An 18,617-nucleotide genomic window follows, 5' to 3' on the forward strand; every position below is an offset into this window, starting at 1 on the left:
AGGTTGTTTTCTTCAAGGAGATGTGAGAACAAAGGTCAAGACTCCTGGTGCTGGGGAAATATGGTAGGAGAGGCTTTGCAAGCTCTTACTGTGGAGAGGCTTTGCAAGCTCCATTGTATCCCAGTCCAGGGTCCATGCCTGGTCCGCAACAGGCACCCTCTCTCCAAGGATGTACAGAAGAATCCCTGGGCAGCTCCTGTGCCTCACGCCTGTCATTCAGGAGGCAGAGATCGGGAGGTTCGGGGTTTGAAGCTGCAGCCCCTGGGAAATAGTTCCTACTTCAAAAAAACCCAAAAAGGGGCTGGTGGAGGGGCTCAAGTGGTAGAGCGCCTGCCTAGCAAGGGCGAGGTTTGGAGTTAAAACCCCAGCGCTGAAAAACAAATCAAAACAAGACCTTTCCACGATCCCAAGCTCATAAATGTGATTTAGTGTATTTATTCAGTCTAATTATTATCTAATGATATGATTTAGTAAAAATACACCTTTGTAGGCAGTAATTTAAAAACTTGACAATTTAGCTAGACCCCAGCTAACCATACACAGCCACAACGGAATTGCATTGCTATCAATCACACAGGAATTTGGAAGCAGCTGAGGGGAATTCACACGATTCCAACACACATGCAATTTATATTAATTATAACAGCAAATAGACATTCTAATAAAATGCACCAAAAATATGATATGAAATAATGCCAGAACAAGGATCTTAGAAAAGTTGTCCTTTTCACTGATCTTTTAGCTTGAACTGTCTCAGAACTGTGTAACAAGCAAGGTAGAACTAGGAAATTTTTCACTAGAATTGCGTATCAAGAACAGCAAATATTTCCTTCAAGGGTTGTCAGTTGGTGTGTCATTTCTCATTTTCTTGTCACACTTTACGAGTGTTTTTATATCTACATTTCTATGTACATTCAGTTCTGGTTTTCTACTTGCTTTGGTAAACTAGAAAAGTCTGGTTTTATTGATATGATCAGTATAGTAAATTTTGCAAGGCATTAAATGTTTTGAAAGAACTCCCATCATACAGTTTTGGTTGATGACAAATGTAACATTGAAGATTGACCCCTGAATAACGAATCCGTTCTGACCGTTTGTGATGGATACGATTTGAGTCTCACAGAACTGAATCACACATTGCTACACCATCAAGTATAGGTGTTCTGATGGTGACTTTCACATCAAAGAGTGTTAGAATGCATTTTGGAGAGCTCATAATTTTATATATCCTTATCTTAAAATTCACTTTATGGGAATTCTTGAGAAATCTAAGCTGAGTGAGACAAGTGACAACAAAAAAAGCAATGATCATTCTTTTATAATTAGGTGACAAGAATGTATTGGTGACTATTTTAATAGATCTTAGCCAGGTGTGGTGGTTCATCTCTGTAATCCCAGCTACACAGGCAGCATAGATAGAAGGACTGTGCCCTGAGGCCAGCCTTGGGTAATCTGCCAGAGACCTTGTCCATAAAATAACTAAAGCAGAGAAGGACGGGGGACCATGGCACAGGGCCCTGAGTTCAAAGCCCTATCTGCCACCCCCTCCCCTGGGCAATCCCCAGGTCAGGAAGAAGATGCGGATGGGGTACTGAGTCCAAGACGGCTGCCGGTGGTCCCCAGACACAGGTGTTTGTGACTTTTGCTCAGACTGAGTCCTGAGGTGTTCCCTGGTGTCTTGACCTCACCCAAAGTGACAAAGAAGGCGGGAGGCCCCTTCGTGACTACTTGACAAAAGATTCTGGTTTTGAACTGCTAACACTCCTCCTGAAGCCTGTTCTTTGGGGATTTGATGGAATAAGCGATGCTGTCCCAAATGCCCAAAGACCAGCCGCACAGGACAGCCTCTGCCCAGTACTTCCTGGAATGCACTGTGCGTCCCCCAAAACCGGCTTAGAAGCAAAAAGAGGAGTCCTTGGAAGGAACCCCACTTTGGTAGGAGGACCCAGCCCTGCAGTTGGAGTTACCAGGAACTTGGATGAGCTCAGGTGTGGACATAGTCTGCTCGCCTGGCCACGGCCAACACTGTGAGGCGTCCTTGAGAGAACCCATAGAGCCAGACCTGGATTCCAAACTCACGGAACTGACAGATAATGAGTCTGGCACCAGACGTCACAATTTCATGGCACTCTGTGACACAGAGCATCTCCCACGCACACAGGGAACAGGTAGAAACTTGGGATTCAGATGAGAAGATGGCCAGCAAGATTGTGGAAAAACAAAGTCAGCCACCTGAGACACCACGCAGTAACTAATGAGCGGAAGACAGGTTTCTAGGGTGTGAGCTTGGCCCCATAGGACTCATCTGAATCTCTTGAATTATCACTTTCACCTGGGTCGGAAATGGTTCACCATCCTGACTGGCTGCCAAAGGTAACTCCTGACAAGGTGCCCTCGTCTCCAAATGCAGCCTTCCTGCTTTCTGGAGGGCAAGGAGGCCATGCAGGGTCCTCCCTGGCTCGCTGATCTCGTCAAGTGGGAGGAGGAGCAGAAGAATTTGATGTTGGAATACAATAATTGAGTGCACACGGGGTGTGCATTTAACGGTGGGAGGGTGGGAATGAGGTAGAAATGGGTTTATTGGTGTAAATGCAGATACAAATCAATAATTCACCATCCCCATCTGATGGAATTACCATTTGTTAAATATTCCCAACACCCATGGGACCCACCCGTGATGGGCTATAAATAAATTCTGCAATGCGCTCATGCAAATAGAAACTTCTTCGTTCCTCTAATCAAAGCACACTCAGATCTGTTATAACACTAAATAAAACATTAACCACCGTTGTCCCTTCCTTTGATGTTCCCGGTGTCCTGCTCCTTTCTGCAAGGACAAGCTTGAAGCAGCCAACCACACGAGAATCACAGAATTGCATCACCACGGTGAGCAGGCTTGACTCGGTTTAGCCCATTGGATGGCAAGGGAGACGGTGCCCATGTGTCAGGGGCCCTGGCTGTTCTAATCACGAATGCCGCCCAGCGTCTGTGTAGCATTGGTGTGCATCCTGACAATGTCACATGGCAGAAGTGCTACCCTTGCCATCCAGAGCCACCCGAATTACAGATAACAGACGCATCACTGCTGTCGTGCACAAGTGAGAGCGGGTTTTAGACAGCAGTTCCCATCTCTCGGTGCAGGACACACAGGTGTGAGCAGGGGAGAGCAGGGAGGGAGGAACCCGGGTTAGGAAGGAGTGTGTCCCTGCAGGAGGAGGACATGGGCCTCCAAGCACTTCCCTTGGATCCTGCATGTTGACTCACTTTTAGTTCTTCCTGGGAAGAGATGTAAAATTGTGTGCAGACAGCAATAGGAGGACAAGTGTCCCGGTTCCTTTTGCTCTCTGATGGGTTCTAAGATCACACAAGCAGTTCCTGTGCAAAATCCAACCCGCTCGCTCCTGCTGGCCGGGCTCTGAAGAGGCCTCCATTGCCACCGGGCTCTCCTCCATCTGGACGCTTCCTCCTTCCCCACACGCGTGGCTTCTTCCCATTCCTCGGATTCTGGCATCCCACTGCAGCCATGGACCACGTCCTCTCCAACACCACAGCCCCAGCCCAATTTAACCCACGGCCAAACTGTCGCCTTTCACAACCCGCCACGCTTTCCCTCTTCCCGACTCTTTCCTCCTTAAAGAACTGTAAATTCTTCTGCTGGGAATCAGAGTCACGGAAATCATCCAAATGAACATCTTTGATTGCACCAATGCCCAAAACAGCGCTATTTGATCAAATCATTTGGTACTTGAGGCCGTTAGTCTCTTCCACGTCAAAATGGAATCGTTCTGGAAAGATGCCCAAGTTTCAGTACACTTTAATGCATAGAGAAGTTTTTAGTGGTGCCAAACAATAGGGAAAATCCAAATCTACGAATATATCATTTATATGGTGCTGTTACCAGAAGAGCAGTACTGATAAATACCTTGGCTTTTGTGTCTGGCAGGAAAAGAATTCAAGCAAGACACAAAAGCAAGATGTAGTAAAATTCATTAGGAAGGAAATTTAGTACAACAGGATAACAGTGGGGAGAAATGGGGAAAAGAGAGAAAGAGAGAGAGATGCTCTGCCCCCATGCAGGAAATGGGAGTAGAGATCGTAATGGGGGCCCCATCCTTGGCCTTATGCTGGGGAACTGGGGGAATGAAGGTGGTCAGAGTCACGGGTCTGGGTGGCTGACATGGCTGTAACACAGCAAGGGCTCATCCCTACCCACCAAAAACGCAGGGACAGTAGGACTTCCCTCTGTGAGGCTTGGTATTTTCCACCCATTCAAGGGCCTAGGAGCTTGTTAACATCTCAAAGACCAAAGCAGAAGCAGGCAGCTCCTTTGGGTCCCCCTGTCCCTGTCACTTAGCTTCTAGAAGGAGAGGGGAGGGGACCTGACTTTTCAGTTTTTACTTCCTCGTTCCAGTGTCAGAGCCTGGCCCTTTAAATATTTATTAAAATGATATAATTTCTTGCTCTTCTCATCTGTCCGTCCTGCCTCAGTGATGTTACAGACATGCGAATGTAAACGCATTGACATTTTGATCTTAAAATGGTGAGGGAACAGATTAAGAATAGAGGCCACTTATCCAAAGTGAGGCAGCTGGTGAGAGGTAGGAGTTAAAAAGCAGATGAGGCTGACCCTGGCTGGGCTCCCCGACCCCACAAAACCTCCCTCCCAGGGACAGAGGACAGAGGCCAGCCGTGGTCCAGAACAGCCTTTCAAGAGGATCCTCATAAATGCCCCGTCCTCGGTGGCGTATTTTCCTTCTAAGCCAGGCCCACAAAAACAAGTGTAACGTGCTTTTTTCTCATTTGTGAGAGGTGGACAAAGCCACACAAAGCAAAAGGCAAGGTCGTGAAAGTGGAAGAGGGACAACTGGGGTGGTAGAGGGATCCATGAAACACTTCCTACCCACAGGCAGACCTGAGACGATGGAGCCCCTGGCCTCGTACAACTCTAACACGTGCCCATAGGTCCCAAGACAGCAAATGGGGTACACACACTACATGGTGCATGCCAGTGGCTGCATTTTGATTTCCTTGAGGCAGAAAACTGTTCCTACCATGGAATCATATTTTATTATAACCTTTACAGCACATTCGTTTTCTGCCATTGGCTCAATTGTGCTTATAAATGAACACAGATGTAATTTACGTGTGTGTGTCACCCTATGGATTTGCCCTATAACACAGTGCTTGTGGAAAACCCAGCCAGAAAATTTCACTTCTCAAGTTGGCAAAACTGGTTACCTTTCAGTTTGCTTGCAAAAGGTAGTGGTATAGATTCGGTTCTAGCTGGATGGTGAGAACTCGTGGCAATGACACTGGGATGCTTTTACCTCTAAAGTGATGGCTTTTACATGGCTGGGACACAGAAGAATTGGGGTGCATTGTTACATCATTCATTTGAGGACTCTCTGATTTTTTAAATGAAGCTATCACTTCCCTCTTAGCCCTGGCCTTGCTGTGTGTGCAAGGCTCTGATAAGTCGTGATTCCGTTTTCATTTGCTTCTAGCAGTTTTTTCACTTCCTCCCTTATTTCTTCAATGACCCACCGATCATTCAAGTGTCAGTTGACCAGTCTCCATGGTTTTATATATTCCGCCCCCATCTTGTTATTAATTTTTGTTTTGGAGAAAGTTCCATGGGCTGAGAAGAATGAATGTTCAGAAGCTGTTTGGGTGGAATATTCTGTAGATGTCTGTGAAGTCCCTTTGATATCACATCTCATTGAATTCCGAACTTTCCTTGCTGATTTTGTCTGACCCACATCTCTTTGGCAAGACAGAAGGAACAAAATCACCCATTGTTACTGTTTGGGAGTCTGTATTTTCATATTTTGTAGGAAATGGGATGCTCTGAGGTTCAGTGCCATGTATGTTTTTTAGACTTACTTCCTCCTGCACAATAGTTCCCTTTATCAGCGTGAAGTGATCTTTTTGCCCTTCTGACTAATTTTGGTGTGAAATCTGCTCTGTCAGATGACAGTATATCTGCTTCTGCTTTCTTTCAGGCCCCATTTACTTGGAATTTGATTCTAAGCCAGCGAGGTGTGTTTCTGTAAGCAAATCACGGTCGGGGCTTATTTTTTAACCCAATTCACCAGTCTGTGTATTTTGCTGACACCACTAACTTCCAGCTCTCTTATTGAATGATATGTAGTCAATAGTGCAATTTCACTAGTTCTGTTGTATTTTATTCTTCTTGACAACCCATTTGCTTATCTGCTTGTCTCGGCAGATTGGTGCTTTTCTATGTATTTTTGGCTGCGTTTATCTTCCTCTTCGGTATGTGGGATTCCTGTAAGCGTCTTCTGCAGTGCTGGCTTAGTGATCATGAATTGTATTTCTTTCTGTTTATCATAGAAGTTTTTTACTTGTCCTTCAGTTATGAAGGATAGCTCTGCTGGACAGAGAAATCCAGGTGGGCATCAACTTTCTTTCAGGACTTTAAGTACATCATTCCGTGCCTCCTTGTTTTCAAACCTTCTGTTGAAAATCTATTGTTATTCTGATGGGTTTGCCTTTTAGGTGACTCGGTTTCTCTCTCTTGCACCTTTAGTCTCCCCATGTGCTGGATGCCTAGAATTTTAACTACAATATGACATAATCTCTGTGCTTTTCTTGTCCTTCTGGAGACCGTCACTTTCTTATGATACAAGAAGTTTTCTGCAATTATTTTATTGAATGCATTTTATACGTCTTTGGCTTTCACCACTTCTTCCAGGCCCATGATTCAGAGGTTTGATCTTTCAATGGCGTTCATGAGGCCATTAATATTAAGAAGTATTAGTTAATTAATACTTCTTTATATGCTTTCCTATCCTCATTTGCAAGATCTAACCTGCACCTTGTGTTCAAGCACTCATAATCTGATTTCAATTTGATCCAGTCTACTGGAGAGGCTTTCAACTGCGATTTTTATTTGACTTTGAGCTTTCCATTTTAAAAATTTCACTTTGACTATTTTCAGAATTTTTATATACTCATTCTTCTTTCATTTCCTGCATTGTCTTTTTCATTTAATGCACTTGTTTATTTGGGCTTTCTTGTACTTTATTCAGACATTTATTTGTGTCCTTTTTAATTTCATTGATTAAAAAATTTTATTTTTTTAATTCTCTGTGTCCCACCATTTCACTGTGTGTGTGTTTGCTCCTGTGGAATTACTGACTTTCGAAGGGGCCACGTTGTCTTGTCGTTTCATATTTCCTGTGTTTCTGCATTGGATGTCCACATCTGAGGCCAAGTCATTGGTTGGAAGTTTCAATCACCTGCAGTCTTTCAGTTGCAATGCCCTCGATGTTCAGGTTCTCAGTGTAGCAGCCAGGTGGAAGTGTTTTTCCCTCACTACCAGACTGTGTGTGGTTCGGGACCAGCGTCCACCCACTAGCTGAGGCACTGGGCCTGACCCCAGCTCTGCTCAGATGAGGTAAAGTGGCAGGAGTCTCTTGCAGGAGTGTTACTTGTCTGCTTTGGGGCTGCTTCCACTCTGGAGCTTTCTGTTCTTTGCATTTTGGGAGCTGCTGCTGACTTTTGGAAATTTCACCACCCTGAGCAGGGCCGGTCCCCACTTGCTCTGTAAGCTCCCTACCAACCCACCCCAAATTTGCGTAGCCAGCAGCAGCAAGCATGCAAGCCTCGGGCTGACTGCTGATACGGAGCCCTGAGTTCTGCAAGGCTGGCAGAGAACTCAGGGAGCTGGCGTGTCTGCCTGGTGGTCTGGATGCTTACGGACCTCACCCCGCAAGTCCATTTCCCTGTGGGGTGCAGGAGGCCGTGGAAGTCTCTTGTGATCCAGAGGGTCTGTTAAATACACCAGGGTGGAGTTCCTGGAGGTGGGACGCCATGCTGCTTCCACACCCTGCCTGCAGGACAGACATCTTTTATGGTTAATGTGGGGCTCAAGAGTTAGAGAAATCAGAACTGCTTGCTTTTGACCAACAATGGGGACACAGTCACTCTCTACCTGGGAAGGGAAGAAGTGTACTCTTGTCCTCATGCAGTCTGCTGTGTTCACCAGTAAACCATGGACGTAAATGAGAGGACAGTCAGGAATCAGAAACCCCTTAATATTACTGGCCAATGGAACCCAAGTCACCTTCATTTCTACTGCTTTGTCACCTAATCAATACGTTTGAATCCGCTTTCTTTGCAGAGTCCAGTTAAAAATGCCAGAACATTGCACATTTCAGATTTTTTGGTTTTGTTTTTGTCAACTTGTGAAAATCTCCAAGGGCTTTGGGGTAATCTGATTTACTTTCAAGTTTGGTTCTGGGTTATCCTTTGGGAATTCAGGAGGCCTCGCTCTGCCTTGCGACTTCCAGGAGCTCTGCTTGACAAACTGGCATCATCTTTTTTGTTTGCTTCCATTTTAAGATATTTTTCCTCAGCATAAATTGATGTTTCCATTTCCTCTCTGTCCCCCCTTGGTGTCTTTGCTATGTCTTAGGGACGTACAGAGTAAGCACAAGAACTTCTTGTTTACGTCACTTTGGAGGAAGGTAGTTGTTTGAAAGCGGTGTGTCAAGAGGGGACGTGACAAAGTTTAGGAAATAATTCTGAACTCCATTTCCAGGAGAAGATGAAACAGACTGTGGAGTATGTCAGAATTTGTGACCCACCTGCCTCCCTCTACCTCCTGAGTTCTGGGATTACAGGTGTGCACACCAGGCCAGGTTTTCATTTTCCTTTTAATGAGGAAATGGGGGGTCAGGTGTTGGTGACTCACACCTGTAATCCTGGTACCTGGGAGGCTCAGATTGGGAGGATTGTGACTGAAGGCCAGCAGTGCGAGAGACCACATCTCCAAAATAACCAGAACAAAATGGACTGGAGGTGTGGCTCCAGCAAAAGAGTAGCTGATCTGCAAGCACACAGCCGTGAATTCAAACCTTAGTCCCACGAAAAAAAGAAAAATGAGGAAAGAGAAGGTTTGCATGGAGACAAGCTAGCTCAGCCCCACGGTCACAGCCCCACTCCATTTCCAAGCCACCACCAAGGCTGAGTCATAGCGTGGAGAGAGGAGACACTTTTCTTGCTGAGAACGATGGTTTTACTAAATTAGTGTGGAGAGATGGGGGGACTCACTTCTCTATTCTTTCTTCTTTCCTCTTCCCCTAGAAATGTGTACACATGATCACAAATACAATAGTAAGCATGTCTATTTATATGCAATACCAGGCTTGTAGGAGATATATATATATCTGTGTATATGTATATATATATGTAAGATATTATATATAAGTAAGATATTGCATATGTTAGTATATATCAGATCTATGCATATATAATATATCCTGGTATCCTGGTATTGTACTTGACATTTTATGCATATATATATTTCATGTATCTGCAATGCTCACTCACTCATTTCCTGGAGTATCTTGTTCCCAGGATACACCAGTCATGCCCTCATTCCCAGAATGCACTGGGTGTGACTTCATTCCCAGGATGCCTTGTGATTGTCCTCTTTCCCAGAATACACCTTTCATGACCTCATTCTCAGGATGCACTGGGATTGACCTTGTTCCCATGCTACATTTGGGATTGACCTCATTCCCAGGATACAACAGTCTTGACCTCGTTCCAATGATGCACTGGACTTGACCAGATTCCCAGGATGTATTGGGATTGACCTCTTTCCCAGAATGCACATGTCAAGACCTCATTCCCAGGATGCACTGCCTTCAGCTTTGTTCCCAAAATGCACTGGGCTTGACCTTGTTCCCAGGAAACATGAGATTGACCTCCATTCCACAATGCACTGTTCATGACCTTGTTCCCAGGATGCACTGGGCTTGGCCTCATTCCAAATATACACTGCACTTGATTTTGTTCCCTTGATGACTGGGGTTGACTTCAATCCCAAGTTGCACTGCAGACACCTGTTCCCTAGGTGCAGTGGCCTTACCTTTCTTCCCAGGATTCACTGGGATTCACTTTGTTTCCAGGATGCACCAGTCATGCCCTCATTCCCAGAAAGTACTGGCATGACTTCACACCCAGCATTCACCAGGGTTAACCTTATTCTCAAGATGAACTGCACACAAACTTATAACCAGGAAACACCAGACTTGACCTTGGTCCAGGGTGCACTTGGATTGACCTCAGCCCAGTTATACGTATAAGTCATGACCTCATTCCCAGAATGCACTGGACTTCACCAGATTACCAGGATGTATTGAGATTGACCTCTTTCCCAGAATGCATCTGTCATGACCTTGTCCCCAGGATGCACTGGGCTTGTCTGCATTCCCAGGATGCAGTGCATTCAGCCTTGTTCCCAAGATGCACTGGATTTGACCTTGTTCCCAGGATGCATTGGGATTGACCTCTTTCCCAGAATGCACTAGTCATGATCTTGTTCCCAGGATGCACTGGGTTTGACCTCATTCCCAGGATGCATCAGGCTACAGGTCATTCACAAGGTGCAGTGCACACAACCTTGTTCCCATGATGCACTGGGCTTGACCTCATTCTCAAGATACACTGGGCTTGAACTTGTTCTCAGGAAGCACTGTATGGACCTCAATTCCCAGGAAACACTGGGCTTGCCCCTGTAAACAGGATTCAACAGGTTTGACCTCATTCACAACATGCCCTGCCCTTGATCTTGTTCCCAGTATGCATTGGGATTGACCTCATCACTCCCAAGATGCACCAGTCTTGACCTTGTTCCCATGATGCACTGGACTTGACCTCATTCCCAGGAAATGCCAGGCTCAACTTAATTCCCTTGATGCACTGCCCTCAGGCTTGTTCCCAAAATACACTGGCCTTGACCTTGTTCCCAGAATGCATTGAGATTGGCCTTGATTTCGAGTGCTGTGGACTTGACCTCGTTTACAGCATTCACCAGGTTCAACCTCATTCCCAACAAGCACTGTGCTCTAGCTTGTTCCCAAAATGCATTGCACTTGACTGTGTTCCCACTATGCACTGGGATGGACCTAAATACCCAAGAGACACTGGGATTGGCCTCAATTCTCAGGATGCACTAGGACTGACCTCCTTCCCAGGATGCACTTGGCTTGAACTCAGTCCCAGGATTCAACAGTCTGGGAATGTGGGAATGTAGGATTTCCTAGATTCACCGGGCTTGGCCTAGTTCCCCCGAGGTGCATTCTTGAGCTCCTGTCGCAGGATGCACTGCTAAAGATGCAGCTCCTCAGGAGGACATGATGAAGGTTCACGTCTTGATTTTGATAAAGTAAACTATGGTCATTTTCAGAGTGAGGAAATACTCTCAGAGCCACACAGTAGCTCATGGCCAGGGGCACAAGTATTTCCGTGAGAAATTTGCCCCCCGCGTTTTCCTAAGAAGTCACTTTGGCACACAAGGCTCACACTTGGTGATGTTTGTTGAATGACTTGTGGGTCTCACAACATAGAGGGTGAAACTTGGCAAAGTTGAATCAGTTTTTAAAAAGTGAAAGACAACGGCCGGAAAGAACATCCAAGCATTAATGACCCTGAGATAAGAATAAGGCTAGATTTTAAAACGTGGTTACTGCCTGCTGGCACTAAATAATGTTAATTTACTTTTGGGACTTGGGTGCTTAACTAGGGTGAACTAATTAAGGTGTGGTGCTTGTTCAACTTTCGTAAATATATATTTTAGGTAAAGATGCTCCAATTTCCTCAGTAGAATACTACCTTCTCAATAGTCACTGAAATCCCCAACTTTCCCTAATTTCAGGAATTTTAAAAGGTTTAAATGGCTGTCCATTCTCCCTTGATTAGCAAGATTTCAATATATCACCCTATGGAATTAGTTGTAATGTATACTTTGATAAAAACACTTTTGAAATGAATTTTTTCAGTCTTTCCTAGAAAAGGTGGAGTAGGACGAGTTACCGTGAGCTACAAAGTGAAAATGAGCTGGTCTATGAAAAAGGATTTGTAACCCCTGCGTGCTCCAAACAACCAGAATAAAACAGAATTCAACAACGAGAGGAGCGGCATTGCCTTTGCTGTGTCCTGTAGGTTCTGGCCACTTGTGCTTTCATTTTTGTTAAACTCCAGGAAGTTTTTCATTTCCTCCCTTATTTCTTCTACTGATTCTGGAGTGACATGTTCAGTTTCCAGATGTTTGAGTATTTCCTGCTAAGGGGAAAGTTTAGAGCCACAAATGCATATATTAAAAACACAGAAAGATCTCAAACAAGCCAACACTGAGTCTTGAACTCCTAGAAAAATAAGAAAATGCTAAATCCCAAAGTAGCAGCAGAAGAAAAATAGCAAAAATAAGGGCCGACCAAAATATGTGCTGGAGAAAAGACAGCCTCTTTGACAAACGGTGCTGCCAAAACTGGGTTTCCACCTGTGGAAGACGGAAACTAGACCCCAGTCTCTCACCTTGCACTCGTGTCAATTCAGAATGGGTTAAAAATCTTCAAGTAAGATCTGACATTGATCCAGAAAAAAGGAGGGAACACACTGGACCACAAAGGCATAGGTCACAACTTTGTGAAAAGAACTCCAATAGCTCAGCAATTAAGGGGACTAATGATAAATGGGGCTGTATGAAACTAAAAGCACAACAAAGGAAACAGTCACCAGAGTGAAGAGGCAGCCTGCACAATGGGGGAAAACCTTTGCCAGCTGCACATCTGACAAAGGATCAGGAACCAGAATATACAGGAGCTCAAGACACCAACCTCTCAAAGACTCATGGCCCCACTGAATAAGTAGACAAATGAGCTGAACAGACAGTTCACAAAAGAAGAGACACAAATGGCCAACAGACACATGAAAAAATGCTCACCATCTCTAGCAATAAAGGAAATGCAAATTAAAATCACACTAAGATTTCACCGCACCCCTGTTAGAATAGCCATCATCAGCAACACCACGAACAACAGGTGTTGGCGAGGATGCGGGAAAAAGGAACCCTCTTACACTGCTGGTGGGAATGTAAACCAGTACAACCACTCTGGAACAAAATTGGAGGCTACTTAAAAAGCTAAACATTGATCTAACATATGATCCAGCAATACCACTCTTGGGGATATACCCAAAAGACTGTGACACAGGTTCCTCCAGAGGCACTTGCACACCCATGTTTATTGCGGCACTATTCACAATAGCCAAGTTATGGAAACAGCCAAGATGCCCCACCACTGACGAATGGATCAAGAAAATGTGGATGGAATTGGAGAACATCATTCTGAGTGAGGTTAGCCTGGCCCAAAAGACCAAAAATCGTATGTTCTCCCTCTTATGCGGACATTAGATCAAGGGCAAACACAACAAGGGGATTGGACTTTGATCACATGATAAAGCGAGCACACGCAAGGAAGGTATGAGCATAGGTAAGACACTTAAAAAACTAGATAGCATTTGTTGCCCTCAACGCAGAGAAAGTAAAGCAGATACTTTAAAGCAACTGAGGCCAATAGGAGAAGGGGACCAGGAACTAGAGAAAAGGTTAGATCAAGAAGAATTAACGTAGAAGGTAACACACACGCACAGGAAATCAATGCATGTGAACTCCCTATATAGCTATCCTTATCTCAACTAGCAAAAACCCTTGTTCCTTCCTATTATTGCTTATACTCTCTCTTCAACAAAATTAGAGATAAGGGCTGAATAGTTTCTGCTGGGTAGTGAGGGGTGGTGGGTGTGGTAAGGGAGGGGATGGGGGAAAGGGGGAGAAGTGACCCAAACAATGTATGCACATATGAATAAAATAAAAATTAAAAAAATACAAATGTTCACCTCCGCCAAAAAAAGAAATGCCACTATTGCTGTATAAAAATACTACTAAGTTTGATATGTGTTGATTTTCTATGCTTTTAATTAACTGAATTCATTAATTTACTCTAATGGTCCTTTGGTGTAGTGTTTACATTCTTTCTGTATAAAACATAATGTCCAAGCAGGACTAATTTGAAATTTTGCTTTCCTATTTATATCACTCCATTTCTCATTTCTATCTATTCTGGATGAGACTTTGAGTAGTACATTAAATAAAAGGGAATATAAATAACCTTATCCTATTTCAAATCTTGTAGGAAGAGTTTTTAGATTTTCTTCATTTACTCTTATATTGCTTGTGGGTTTGCTCTATGTAGCCTTTAGTGTCTTGAGGTATTTCCTCCTATAGCTAATTTGTTTTTACCATGAAGCAATGATGAATTTTTTCAAATGATTTATCCTTCCCTTGTGGTCACATCATTAGCACTTGGTGTTCTCAAATGATTTATCTTCATCTGTTGAAATAATATTTTGTCCTCTGTTCTTGCTGTGTGATACATTGTATTTATTGATTTACATGTGTTGAGTCATCTTTGTAACCATGGAACAAATTCAATTTTCTCATGATGTATGATCTTTGATATATAGTTAGCTTTGATTTATTAGTATTTCCAGAATGTTTTGCATCTATGTTAGGTAGAAATATTCATTTATATGTATTCTTTTCAGTGCTGGCTGCTCTTACAGAGACCCCACACCTCCAATGAAGGTATTCACTTTGGACCTCCCACAACTGCATAGAATTCAAATAACTATGACAGAATCTTCTACACATTATTTTGACTTAGGAGCTAGCAACAATTCTCTAGAAATAAGGCTTGATTTAAAGACAATATGTAAAATGGTTGGAAAGAACAAAAAATAATGATTCTAAGGAAACTCAGTGATGGGAAAGAAAATTCAGGTAAGCAGTTTGAGGAAATGAGAAAATCAATTTAGGATATGAATGAGAGCTCCAAGAACAAAGAGAAAGAAATCATTAAAAAGAACTAACCAGAAATCTTGGAACTAAAAACATCAATAAAATGAAAAGTACAGACTGGTGGAATGGCTCAAGTGGTGGAGCACCTGCTTAGCAAATGTTGAGGCCCTGAGTTCAAACCCCAGTACCACCAATAAATGAATAAATAAAATGAAAAACACCACAAAGAACTTCCATAACAGATTACAACAAGCAGAAGAACTTCTCAACTTTATATCAAAATAAGAAACCACCACAATTGAAGAGAATAAAAATGCCAATAAGACAAAGGGATTCTATTATACAAATACTCATTTTATAGGAATCCCTGAAGGTGAAGAAAAGTGATGGAAAACCACTGAACATATACATATAAAATATTAGCCTAAAACTTCCCAGGTCTTTAGATTGATATAGGAATCCAGATACAAGGAGCTTCAAGATTCAACCAAAAATGGACCTTGACTAAGGCATGGATTCAAAATGTCAAAAATACAAGAAAAAAGAGAGAATTCAAAAAAACACTAAAAGCATCAAGTCACTTATAACAGTATGATTATTAGACTTACAGCAGATTTCTGAACAGAAATTTTACAAGTCAAAAGAGAATAGGATAGCATGTCAAAATAATGAAAGGAAAAGAATGCCAACTAAGAATAGTATTCCCCACAAAATTATCCTCCAAGCTGGAGGAGAAATAAAGTCTTTCCCAGATATCCAGAAATTGAGGGAATCTGTCACAATCAGACTGGCGCTACAAGACATACCTAAGTAGTCTACACTGAAAATGAAATAATGATGACTACCATTGTAAAAACACATGAATGTGCAAAGCTCTCTAGAACCAAAACACAAAAGAAAAAGAGAAGACATCAAACTATAGCATAAGAGAAAACTACCAAATCACACACACACACACACACACACACACACACACACACAAAAGAGATGGAAAGGAGCGAAAAATGAAGAGAATAAAATTACTGAAATGACAGGAAGTACTTGATACCTACCAATGACAATATTGGCTGTAAATTAATGAAACTCACCAATCAAAAGGCCTAAACTGGCTGAATGGATTTTAAAAAGAAGGCCCATATACATGCTGTCTGTATGAAACCAACTTCATTGATAAAGATACAGATAACCTAAAAGGGAAAGTCTGGAAAAAGTATACCCTCAAAAACATGGTACTACCCAAATATGTAGAGCAAAGAGCAATAGATTCAAATGATGGGACTGACCCGGATACGGTAATGATCGAGAACTTCAGCATCCCCATTTAGCTCAATGAGTCCAGGTGGAAGAACAACAAAGAAACTTTTGACTTGAATCACACTAGAGACGAACTGACTTAACATTTATGGAACATTCCATCAAACAGCAACACAATATGCATTCTTCTCATCAGTGCACTCTCCAAGATATACCATATGTTACACCACAAATCAAGTCTCAAAAGCTCAGTATATTAAAAACAAACAAAATCGTAACATTTTCTTAGGGCAATATAATCAAAACATAAAAATACAAACAACTGGAAATTGATGAACATACTCCTAAATGAACCAAAAAGCAACTGAAGAAATTAAAAGGTAGAAAAGTTTCTAGAAAGATTAGAATGATGACATAAAATATTAAAATCTGTAGGACTGGGCAAAGTTTTACCAAAAGGGAATTTAAGGTCAAAAATTTATACATAAAAGTAGAATTACCTCAAATAAATAACCTAACATATAAAAGTTAAGGGCCAACCAAATTGAAAATTAGTGGGAGAAAACAAGTAATAAATATCCAAAAACACTGAAATACAAAAGATCAATGACAAAATAGTTTCGAAAGGATAAAATGAACAAGCCTTAGTGAAGCAGATCAGGGAAAAAAGGTGCCATTACAAACAAAATCAGAGATGGAGAATGCAGACATCACAACTGATAGAAACAATCATAGGACACTATAATATTTACAGATAAAACATGGAAAAAGCTATTCAAAATGTATAAATTTCTGAATGCACACAAGAAGTAGAGATACTAAACAGATCACTAATGAGTAATGAGATTAAAACATTAAGTAATTCATGCTTTAATTAAATTCTTCCATCAAAAAATTGTCAGGACTTTGGAGTTAAATCATACAAAACATTTAAGAAAGAAGTAATGCCAATTAGTTCTTAAACTATTCCAGCACACTAAAAGGCAAGTCACTCTGCAAAACACTTATTACAATGCCAGGATTACGGTGATACCCAGGCAATGGTAAGAACAACAAAAAGAAAAGAAACAAAAAAAAAAGGTTGAAAGAAAACTACTGACCCATACTCCGAATGCATACAGAAGCAAAAATTCTTGGCAAATTACCAGCAAACTGAATTCAGCAGCACACTGCAAAGATCATACAATGTGATCAACTGGGAGTCATTTCAGTCATGCAAGACTGTCTCAACATATAGAAATCAATAAATGTAATATGTCACATTGAAGGGTGAGAAACAAAACTGTATGGTCATCTTAATAGGTACAAGGAAAGCATTCAATAACATGCAACATTCCTTCATGGAAAATCTTTCAACTGAGGTGTACAAGAAATGTACCTTAAATATCAATGGCTGTATGTGGAAAAACCATAGGCAATATCCTTCTCAATGGACGCTTCTAGCTTTTCTCAAACAATCAGAAAGAAGGAAAAGATGTCCGATTGTACCACTCAATTCATATAGTACTTTATATCCTGTCAGAGCAGTTGGACAAGAGAAAGTTTAAAAAGACAAACAAATTGGAAGGGAAGAAGTGAAATTATTTATGTTTGCAATTACCTAATGTGTTATATGCAGAAGAAAAATTCTAAGTGCTCCATCAAAAACTATGAGCATAAAACTCTAATCCCAAGGCTCTGGGGCTGATATTGTAAGTCCAAGGCCAGCCTGTGCTACCCTGTGAAACTGTTAGAATTTATAAGTGAGTTTAGTAAAGATGCAGTACACAAAATCAAAATTCAAACCTAACAGCATTTTTATTCAACAATAATGACCTGTCTGTAAAAGAAATTAAGAAAGCAATCCCTTCATACAAACTACATAAAATGTACAATACTGGGAATAAATTCATCAAGAAAATAAAAGATTTCTACAATGAAAATTATAAAACATTAGTGAGAGAAACTGTAGAGGACACACACAGATAATCTCTGTCCATGGACCAAGAGATTCATTATTTTGAGAAATGTCAATAGTACCAAACAGTATATTCAGACTCAATGGAATTACCATCCAAATGTCAGTGATCTTCTACTAAAATATAAAAAAGTCTTAAATTTCAAATGGAATCAGAAAATACCTAGTTTAGCAAAACAATATTGATTGAGGAAGAAAAACAATCTGGAGGGAACAGAATACCTGAGTTCAAAACACTACAAAGTGTTCTGGCATATGTACAGACACATAGGCCAACAAAACAGAATAGAGCATCCACAAATTGATCTGCATTCAAACAGACAAAAGAGTTTTGACACAAGGGCCAAAACATAGTCATCCAATCATTGATGCAGATTCAGAGAAGTGAAACTATGCCTCTCACTCTACATAGAAATGAATTAAGAAGCTAAATGTAAAGCATGAAATTAGTATTGGTGTAGGCAATCATTATTAGGTGGGACTACAAAAAACCCCACACAATCAATAGATCAATGGGATTAGACAAAACTAAAAGCTTCTACACAGCAACCTAAGAAATGAACAGTATTAAGAGATAACTTGCAGGAAGGGAGAAAATTTTGCAAACTAATCATTTGGCAATGATTGAGATCCAGAATATGTAAGAAACTCAAAGGGATGACATTAAAAAAATATACAAACAGACAGGGTACACAAGCCTGCAATCTCAGCACTCTGGAAGCTATGCCAAGAGGA

At 41.8% G+C, this 18,617-nt stretch overlaps 1 protein-coding gene and 1 pseudogene across 2 annotated transcripts in view; both read right to left on the reverse strand.

Annotated features, from left to right (window-relative positions):
* LOC141419519 (SWI/SNF-related matrix-associated actin-dependent regulator of chromatin subfamily A-like protein 1) overlaps positions 1-7,838 on the reverse strand; it is a 37,768-nt pseudogene extending 29,930 nt beyond the window's left edge.
* Positions 1-18,617, reverse strand: part of LOC141410420 (ATP-dependent RNA helicase DDX3Y) — a 1,065,346-nt gene that overhangs the window by 205,306 nt on the left and 841,423 nt on the right. The gene's annotated exons all lie outside the window — the stretch shown is intronic.

This window comes from Castor canadensis, chromosome X (genome assembly GCF_047511655.1).
Source record: "Castor canadensis chromosome X, mCasCan1.hap1v2, whole genome shotgun sequence".
NCBI classification, from domain to species: Eukaryota; Metazoa; Chordata; class Mammalia; order Rodentia; family Castoridae; genus Castor; species Castor canadensis.